A 9,603-nucleotide genomic window follows, 5' to 3' on the forward strand; every position below is an offset into this window, starting at 1 on the left:
GTTTAGCTTTCCATTGTAGCCGTGTGGCTGCACTTCGGTGGACGGTAATGAGTAATTCCTCCATTATTGCAACCTGCCACTTAGTTTTGCTCCATGCCGCTTCCCTGGAGATCGCGCAAGCACCAACCTAGGATTGAGATAGCACGGCGGCTGGAGTGCGTGAAAAAATGGACAGCAGCCAAGAAAGTACGTTATCTCTCCACTGATCTCCTCGACAATCATATATAACCTTTCACTTAAAGATATTCGAGTACTCTTTGGCCTTTATCCGCTTCCACTCCCGGAACAGGGTTGCACGCGATTGCGACCGCTCACTGATGCTGATTTTGTGCAACTTTGCAGCTTTCACGGTCACACCTCGAACGTCTCAATGAAAAGTCAAAGGTGTATCCTTGCCGGCATTCGAGCGAAGGAGGTCCCCTGTAATCATCGGTCACGCCCTATAAAGAACCACGCAGCAGAGTGAAAAGGATATGAGAAGGAAAGATCAAGGTCCGGCGTCTACTAGGGGCTGCCGACAGTAGGTGATTGATATGGGATTGTTTTGAAGTAAATTCTGATGCAGCCTTGATACCGATGGAGCGTATATGGCGCGTTCTCTAAGATCATGAATGGCATTTTATCAGTATCCCTCAAGTGAAGAGTATACAACGGATGTATATTACAGGTACTCACCTATGGGGCAGAAACATGGAGGCTAACGAAAAGGGTTCAGGTTAAGTTAAGGACAACGCAGCGAGCTATGGAAATAAAATGGCACGGGCTTAGCTCAGCTAGGCCAGGATATACTTAGCGAAAACAGTTTTGTCTAATGACATTTCGGTAGCGACGTCGCATTTCGGCTGGCGAAGCGAGGGGTAGCGAGCGCAACGCGAGGCAAGCGTTGTGACGTCATACCAAACGGCAGCGAGAGTCCGCGGCAAGGCGCGCGGTGTGAGGTCATGCCAGATGGCGCGGCGAGCGCGCGGCGTCCGCCAGCTGCGGCGGTTGCTAGGCAACGGCTCAAGGTCATTCTCTGTACCTCCTCGGAGCACCGCCACAGCGAAATCGCAAGTTCGTGGCCAGTGTAGCTTACGCCACAAAAATGATAGGTGTAACGTTACGAGACAGGAAGAGGGCGGAGTGGGCGTCGGTTTTCGTCGTCAGGCCCGGTTCACTGGCAGTGAGATGGCGATGCGTGGGATGACGGCAGTGAATAAAGCAGCAATGTTGCCTGAGCTAAAATTGTTGAGAAGTGGTGTGTCTGGGCGATAACACATCCCTGAGGAAGGAGTAGTCAAGAGTAAAGGACTTCTTGAAGACATCCTCAGTTTATGTGTGGGACCACACATATAAGTCTATTTGTATATATGGGTGTGAAGCTTATAGTCACATATTCAATCGTACGGCGGATCGTCTCACAGTGGACGCCGTAGCCAAGACTTAGAACGTATGTTCACAGGGGCTTATTCATTTTCGCACCGACGCTCGTTGGGTAAGGTGGAGGCCCTTGCTGATACACGTAGGTGGTGGTGTGGACCTGCGAAATTGAGAAGAGATAGCAGGAAACGGTAAGAGACGTGGAACAAAAAAGGATTATTTAGGAAAGAGGACCGAGGATCAAATAATTGTCATGAGCCAGATTACAGGGATTATCACAGAATCGCGACAGTCTTATTTCCATCCTTTCTTCTCGCTACTCCGTCCTTCTCTGCTTACGGTTTGGTTTGTGTTTGACCGGGAACACGCAGTTGGATTAGAAATTTGGCTTTTTCTCCGGGCAGACATTCAGGTAATCCTATCTCAATTTCAAAACGCGCGTAAGCTCCAACGTTTACTTGTGCACAGCTAATTAAAGTGACAACCACACTGTTTAAAAAGATTTTAAGCCGCGTGCAGAGTTTACAGCACAGCTTATCATCCGTCTGCCAAATTCATAAATCTGCGTGGGTATCGCTCAGACTGACCCATTTTATAGTTTTCATACTGTAAGGATATTATTTTTGCTTATTAATGATTATTGCTTGAGGTGTGCAATAACTTGAATCACTGCGCAGCTACGGTGCTGGTTGATTCCGAAGCCCAATCGATGTTTATGACCAATTAGCTAAAGATGACCTTCTCGCTTTTGATCTTTGCACGGGAGATGAAGCGCTATTTATGAAACTTGCCCAGAGAGCAGCACTTTTTTTTTCTCCCGGTGATATTTAAAAATCCACCTTCTTGCATCCAGCCAGTCGCGGTCACTCTACCTCAGTGAATTTCTTGAATGCATAATTCCGCCATTCTCTGTCATAAGAGACTGCATTTTGTTTGTTTTCACATTCAATCCATAACTACAGGCGACAAGCTTATCTGTATCACGCATTACTCGTGCTCTAAAGATAGTCCATGCTGCTCTCTGTTTCAGATCGGCGCACCAATACCTTTTACTTTCTTCATTATGGTCTCTTAAGGCCTCTCTTGCTTTTCAATTAACTTCAAGCAGGCAGAAGGCATTGGTTATGCCCATTTGCCTTAGGTAAATCGGCAAACTGCCGTTCATTACATGAGTACCTGACGAATGAATTATTACTGTAGAAATCGTGAGCGCTTGAGGCAGATAGATGAGCGCATTCTTCGGAAAATACGCACTTGCAAAGACTCCTAACCTATGGCTGTCTGTTGCCCTTTTCACGGACTATTGAGCGCTTCCTATTGAGCTCGGCTCTAATTTTTAAATACAGTTACAGTTTGCTTACTCATGAGTGTCATTACCAGCAGTAATAATGCACGTGTTCAGTAAATCGTATATACTAATGAGCTCTGTTCCATTATGTCGATATTCTATAATATATCTAGCAGACAAGGCTGTATGTGCAGTTCTTTCAAACTCCAGAAAATGTCTTGTGCTTTTGCTACACGGAAGCATACATGGCTTGCTTTAAAAGGAACTACTAGTTTGCTCCCTTCATATAAATGACAAGGAAAAGCATTACATATTACACTAACTGAAAGGCCAAAAATTTCATTGTAAGCAGGAAACGGATGGTTGGCGCCAAGGTACGACCTCTCCGCCTATGTAAAGTCTTTGCCAAAACTAACCCAGCAACTATGGTTTGTTCCTAGGCGTCGTAGCGAAGCACCTATGGCAGCCCTTAATCGCCGAATCTGTGCAAAGTAAGGTGAACCCTTGCCCTGACGTTTTGACGCCTTTCGGTCTTTAGGGGTGCCGTAAAGGCTCCATTATACGGTTGAGAAGCAAAAACCTGTTGCTCAGTTACTTTTGGCTGAGGGGGCATGTTATCAAACATTCCGAATAATGATTGAAAGGAACTGACCGAAAAGACAGAATGAGATATAGCTCTGATGCAATACCTAAACAGTGTTTAAAAGAGTAAATGTCGATTATTGTGCCATCGTCAGCACCTCCAAAACATAAAGCATCGTGTTTTTCGTCAATATAAAGAGCGAGAGGTTTGCGCTGTTTTGATCATAAATCGTAATCTGACATCTTTTCGTCTGTCAAGCACCTTGCCTGTGTTCAGCCGTCATTTGGTACTCATTCCGATAGTAAACGCCCATTTGTCGCAAGACTCTTCCCTATCGTTTTCTAGAATTACTTGTTCATTCAAAATCTTTGAACAAATGTTGGTTTGTTTTGAGAATTCTCTATTCGCTAAAGAATTTGGGCACAAGTTTCGTACCAGGAACGTTCTGTGGACACTATCGGCGTTCCTAAATCCGTAGGCTCCGTACAAAGGAGAATTCTACACTCCCCCCCCCCCCCCCTACCCGATATTTAGAGCTTCAGGAGTGCCCTAAATGTCACACTGCTTGTCTGAACACCGAGCCCTGTCGTGCAAGGACTGAAAACCATGAGGGTTGCGACCGTAAAAAGTCACTAGGCCACACGACCGCGTTTTGAGCCCTATTGGTGAATTTACGACACACCTCACCCGGGGCTTACCCGGAAAGAGGCAGTGTTATATAGACAGTTACAGACGGGGTCCCTGCTCACCCCGGTGCTAGCTAAGCACGTGTGTCCGAGTGTGTACGCGAGTGACATATGCAGACTGTGCGCGAAGGAGAGAGCCACCGCGGCTCACATCCTTTGGGACTGTAGCGTAAATCCGCGCGAAGCCAGCGAGAAGACGACGATCCCGCCGCAGCTAGAGGCTGCAACGAGGAGCTGTGATCAAAAGACACAACTCAAGGCCGTCCAGCAGGTCTCGGCAGCTCTCGAGAGGCAGCGACCGAGCGAAACCGAGGAGAGGGGGGCGGCACCCCCAGGAAGGGGGCGGCGGCCCTCTCGAACCCGCGGAAGTAGCGAGGGACGTACCAAGACCTCAAGGAGCACAACGCACGAGATTGACGCAGTGGCCGCGTCGCGGTAAAAGCTTGTCCTCCCTGCTTGGAGGGAGCCTAACCGACTCTGCAGGCTTTCTAAATAAAAGTTGTTCTCTCTCTCTCTCTCTCTCTCCCCAGATCTTAATTTGTATGGAGGGTAAGAAGTACCGGACTCATTCCACGGGATCTTGGCATCTGCATAGGAGCCTTAAAGGAAGATTGAGGCTAACTTCATCCAATTTCGGTTGTCAATAAAAATTAATACCGTGGGTTTTCAGGGGAAGTTAACACTTGTCCGGCAGCTAAAAGATCATTCGTGGCTTAGAAAATTAAACTAAAAATTTGCCTCTACTTAATTCTAGCTTATGATGTCCGCACCGAGTAGGACTGGCTGTTGCCTTCTTGATGTGAATGGCGTAGTAGCATGGCCCCCGGCATACGCGCGAAATTTATGATAACACCTTCATTTCGTTTTTTCGTTCTTTTCTAGCGTATAAATGTTCCTTTTTTTTGGTGACTTTGGTTTCTTTGTAGCCTTTAAGTGTGAATCTGTAAAGTTCAAAACCAGACACTATGTCCTGGTGTCTTTTCAACAACTGCGTACCGCTGGAGCACGCCTGCTGTAAGGAGGTCGACTTCTGTGGCAATCTAAATCTGTTCTGATCTATTTACCATTCTCTGAATCTTAGCTTCCTAATTTTGAGGAGCGAACTAGGTCCAGGGCTACAGCTTTAGCGCGAACATTAGTGTCGTTTTGCCTATACCAGATAGCCTTAGGGCATTCCGCGTTGAAACCGACAGACATACCTTTCTGCTGGAGCAGACCCTGCAGACGCAGACACAGAGCAGGACGATGCCGATGATTATTAATAGGGGCACGATGATGATGATCGCTAATACCCATTTGGCGAGCCTCGTGCCTTCCTCATAAGTGATGCTGGTGACTTTAACGGTGCCTGCGAGACCACCGCAGAGCCAGCGATCAAATCGTACCATTCGACCATTCGTATTCATGGATGTTACACCACTCTTTGGACTACACTACCCTTGGGCGATAGATTAGTGAAAACACCATGTGAACCGGATACTTGTGAAATTGTATATATGTGTGTTTGTCTTAAAGGCATACGAGCTCGAGAGTATACCTACCAAAGAATTCAGTGCGCAACACACAGGCCAAGGAGAGAAAAGACGGCACAACGCACTTCTTTCGCAAATATGTATCATCTTGCCCAAGTACCTGTCATAACAGGTGAATATCCCGGCAATGGCGAAATCTCTCTGGCAGGAACTACAGCAACCGAAGGGACAAATGCAGTAAAAAATCTGAACTTAAATAAGCAGTGAAATATTCATAAAGTCCACAAACAGCGAGAATAGAAAACAGTCGCGAAATTCAAATGAAACTATCATCAGAATAGGAACATGTGAAACAGGCGAGAAACGCTGACTAATCAGACGCACAAATAATGAACAAATTGTGTAGCAAGAAATGAAAATTGCTGCTGACCTTATTATATCCGGGGAACTGGCTGTATTCGGAAGCGCCAATTAGCAGTGGGCCCTGGAACGCGTTTTTTGTGAAATCATTTCATACAGTATTAATGCAGTTATTACTATCGTTAATTTACACTTGGGACCATTGTGGGAAGACATTTAGCCGATTTAAACTTCGGGGAAAAATATTACGAGCAAATGTAACGATATTACCTTCACGAACGCAGCATTGTATTCACTAGCTGAGGGCATGAAATTTTTTTTTTGCGAGGGTCTGATATACATTTCAGCGGAAAGAGAAAATACATCTATGGAAGGAGAGACAGAAGCTTGCCTGAAGCCCGCTACACTACACTGCAGACTATGTGCGCAACGCGATGGCTTCGACAAGCGTGTTGTTCTAGCGCTCACGTGTCAACCACAGTTTGAAAACTGCGGCTAGTGCTGCTAGCTTCTACTGCAGGGTCCCAGAAAGTTGTTCCCACGTACAATCGGCCCATTCATAACAAGCATACAGGCACCGCGTAGGGTAGACGATCAACTAAGGGCCAGATGGCTTGGCGAAAAGATTTAAAATGCAGTCCGGCGTAATAGACCGTATGCAAAAACAAATGAACCATAGAATTTCGTGATGGCCAACTAAGAACCAGATGACGATTTCGCGCCAATTTCAACTGGCTCACGCTGAGAGTCCGACGACTACTTGAAGATATAAAGCTAACGGAGTCGCTCTGTGCGGAATCTTGTTCGCTTGCAGCTGAGGCGCTGCCGGGATCTTAGGGTCAGGACGGAAAAGCAAAGAACATAACCTCAGGCTCCGGAGCAACACAAAAAAGAAAGCCCCGCGAAAAAAACAAAGGCATGGTGACCTCACAGCACACACAAAACAACACGGCAACAGAAGAGTACAGTTACAGCATAGCACCTCCAGAGAAGCTTCGTAGATCAAATAACCACTGCCAAAAAAAATAACTACAGCTACAGGCAGCAAGCCTGCCATCTTGTATCAGTAAACGCAGGCACTGAACCGAAGCTATACAGCCTTTTGCCTTTGTTCTATAGCATGAGGTAGTTCTGTCATTCCACCACAAAAATGAAGTTCAAAGATACATATCTGCGTTTACCTTTTGTCTCGACCTTTGTATTCCTTTCCCAGTCGTATTCTTTCCGAGGGTAAATCTGTACCGATGGAAATCCCATGTTCCAAGAGTTTCTGGAGCCGTAGGAAGCGTGTAGCTCTGGCAGCAGGTCACCGCTTTTCTCTGCACTTGTAGATTGTGGCAGCCTCGCGGCACAAGCATAGTGGACGAAGAAAGCAACTGCTGCGATCGAACCAACAGCCATGCTTGCTGGCCGTGTCATTTCGTTTTTGCCACGTGAGGACCAAATGTGCAATAGTGGCAGTCGAGTTCGTAGGCGAAGAAGGATTCAACTGTCGCAACGCTGAAACAAAACGCCGGCAGAAAGAATTGAATATATAATCGATTTCTATCATTCTGCAACATTGTTTTACTCAAACATCTTTTTGTCAAATGAAGATGTAATGAATAAACAGACAAAAACAATACATCTATTCGATTCAGTTCCTTCGCAGGAGCACTATTTGACGCTCTTGGAATGTCTCACGAGCTTCGCGAGCTTCTGCTCACTCAATACTGAGTGCTTTATGCCGAGCGGTTAAAACGTGCTGCCGCATCCCAAAAGTGCTCGCATTGCACATTGATTATGTTGTTTTTGTCGCGAAAGCAGCACTACGCTAGTCGCCGAGCCATATCGCTGAGCTGACGAAGGCCATACTGCGCATGCGCGAGGAGCAGTGACGTCACACGGCGCACAGCTGGCGCCCCCCCCCCCCCCCCCCCCCCCCCCCCGCTGTCGCTGCGCGGGTGACTCAGAGGTGCCGCCGCCGCGCTCGCCATTTGCGCATGCGCAGTAGCGGCGCATAGCTAGCATGCCGGGGCCGCCGCTGCTGCCGCCGCGCTCTCCATCGCTTCTCTCCCTCTCTCATCGTTGCTTTCGCAATCCTCCAGGTTTAACAAGAGCTAAACCACTGCCAAATTTTTTTGGGGGGGTTGGACCTCACTTTCGCTCTTGTTCAACGAAGGCCTCTGAACACGGGTAGCATGGCCGCTCAATAGATTGAGTTTCACCACATTTTTAACACGTGGCAGCTATCCATGGCGCACTACTTTTAACACCCCATTTCGAGCCCGGAGTAAAGAACCACCTGAAAATGCGCTTTGCGAGCCTTCTTTCCACATGCACAGGCGACACCTATATGCCAATTATAGCGCAAAGTTGTTCAGGTCTCTCTACAGTTGTGTTCAGCTTGTTAGAAGGAAATTAACTGATGAACCCCGAAAACGGGAGTACGCTTTTGCATGGCGACCGCGGGCAAATGGTTGCTGAGTAGGCTCAGCCGAGGTAGAGATGAAACAGCGCCGTGCCGGCTGCCCGCGGGGGATACAACAGGTGATACAATAGGTACAGAACTATACCCGATTCTGATTTATGCTTAATTTTCTCTTTGCTGGTTTGAACTTTCTGAGCTTTAAAACTAGTTTAATCCTCTACATAATATACTGCCTTGTGTCATTTATTCATGAAATTTAATATTCGTTGGCGATTTTACCTCATGTGTGGGATCCGAGGCCCCCTGGGTTTCTTAATCAAAGCATTTGTCGCTTGGAAGAGTCGCTTGTATACCGCCTAGTTTTCCTACCTCGTGCTGCTACTCATCACCCGCGATTATATACATAAGACTGCCATTCGCCGCTTTCGCGTAAGTGTCGTCTTTCTCGATTAAAGTGGATTATCTGCTCCCGAAAGATATCCTTAATTCCAGCGTTCCTTCTTTTACCGCTAAATCGTTCATGTGCTTCTTCTTCGGCAACAATTCTGCCTATTCCCTTTTCATATGTTCGCTAATTCTTGATCTCACCGCCTCACGGTCACCTTACCACTTTTTTCCTAGCATCATCACATCCACAGGCATGACAACGGTAACAAACCCGTTGGTACCCACCTTTCTTTAGCTGAGCAGTCAACTCCAGTAAACTCCTCCTTGAAACTTCAGTAGTCGTGGTCGAAACCTCCGCAAGAAGGAACTGAAAGGGTGCAAGTGATACCGCAGCTCCAGCGGTTGCCGCTTATAGAAATGTCTCTGCTCTGTCCACGTCCCTTCCCGATAAACCCAAGCAGACTCTGTGAGTTGCTCTTTGCTGAAAGAAGTAACGGCAACAGCCTGGATACTGACGAAAACACTCAATGATAGCAGATGCGACACATGTACAAGCGTAGCGCTTCAGCCCCTTATCGCTCTTTCGTCCTGTCTGCAATACACAAGCCCGTGACTCACCCTTGGATATAGTCCTGCTTTCATTTTCATGCATTTTATTTGGTATTTCAGGACGCTATCAGGGGTAGCGAATAGCGCTACCACAACGCGGCGGAGGTCATCTAAATTTAAATATAATCAGTTTTTACGATGACCAATACGCTCGAACAAAAGCGGCTTAATGACATCTCAGACGAATTCACTACAACACTTAGGCCAGCCGGCTTCAAGAGCTGAAAGGACCACAAAACGAAGCGTCAGCGATTAAATTGCAGATTTTGTGCTTCACACGACCCGCACACTTGCAATGCGTCACGGTAATCATTCGATTGATGAACCCGAAACAGTATCAAGAAGAAATTCAATTAAAAATTATTTACTAGTCATGGGCGAATACGATGTGGTGAACCACATATTCTTACTAACGTACCATATGAACGAAGTGAGGGTGCCACTAAAAC

The sequence above is a fragment of the Amblyomma mixtum genome, chromosome 1, assembly GCF_055824585.1.
Source record: "Amblyomma mixtum isolate Tamu chromosome 1, ASM5582458v1, whole genome shotgun sequence".
NCBI classification, from domain to species: Eukaryota; Metazoa; Arthropoda; class Arachnida; order Ixodida; family Ixodidae; genus Amblyomma; species Amblyomma mixtum.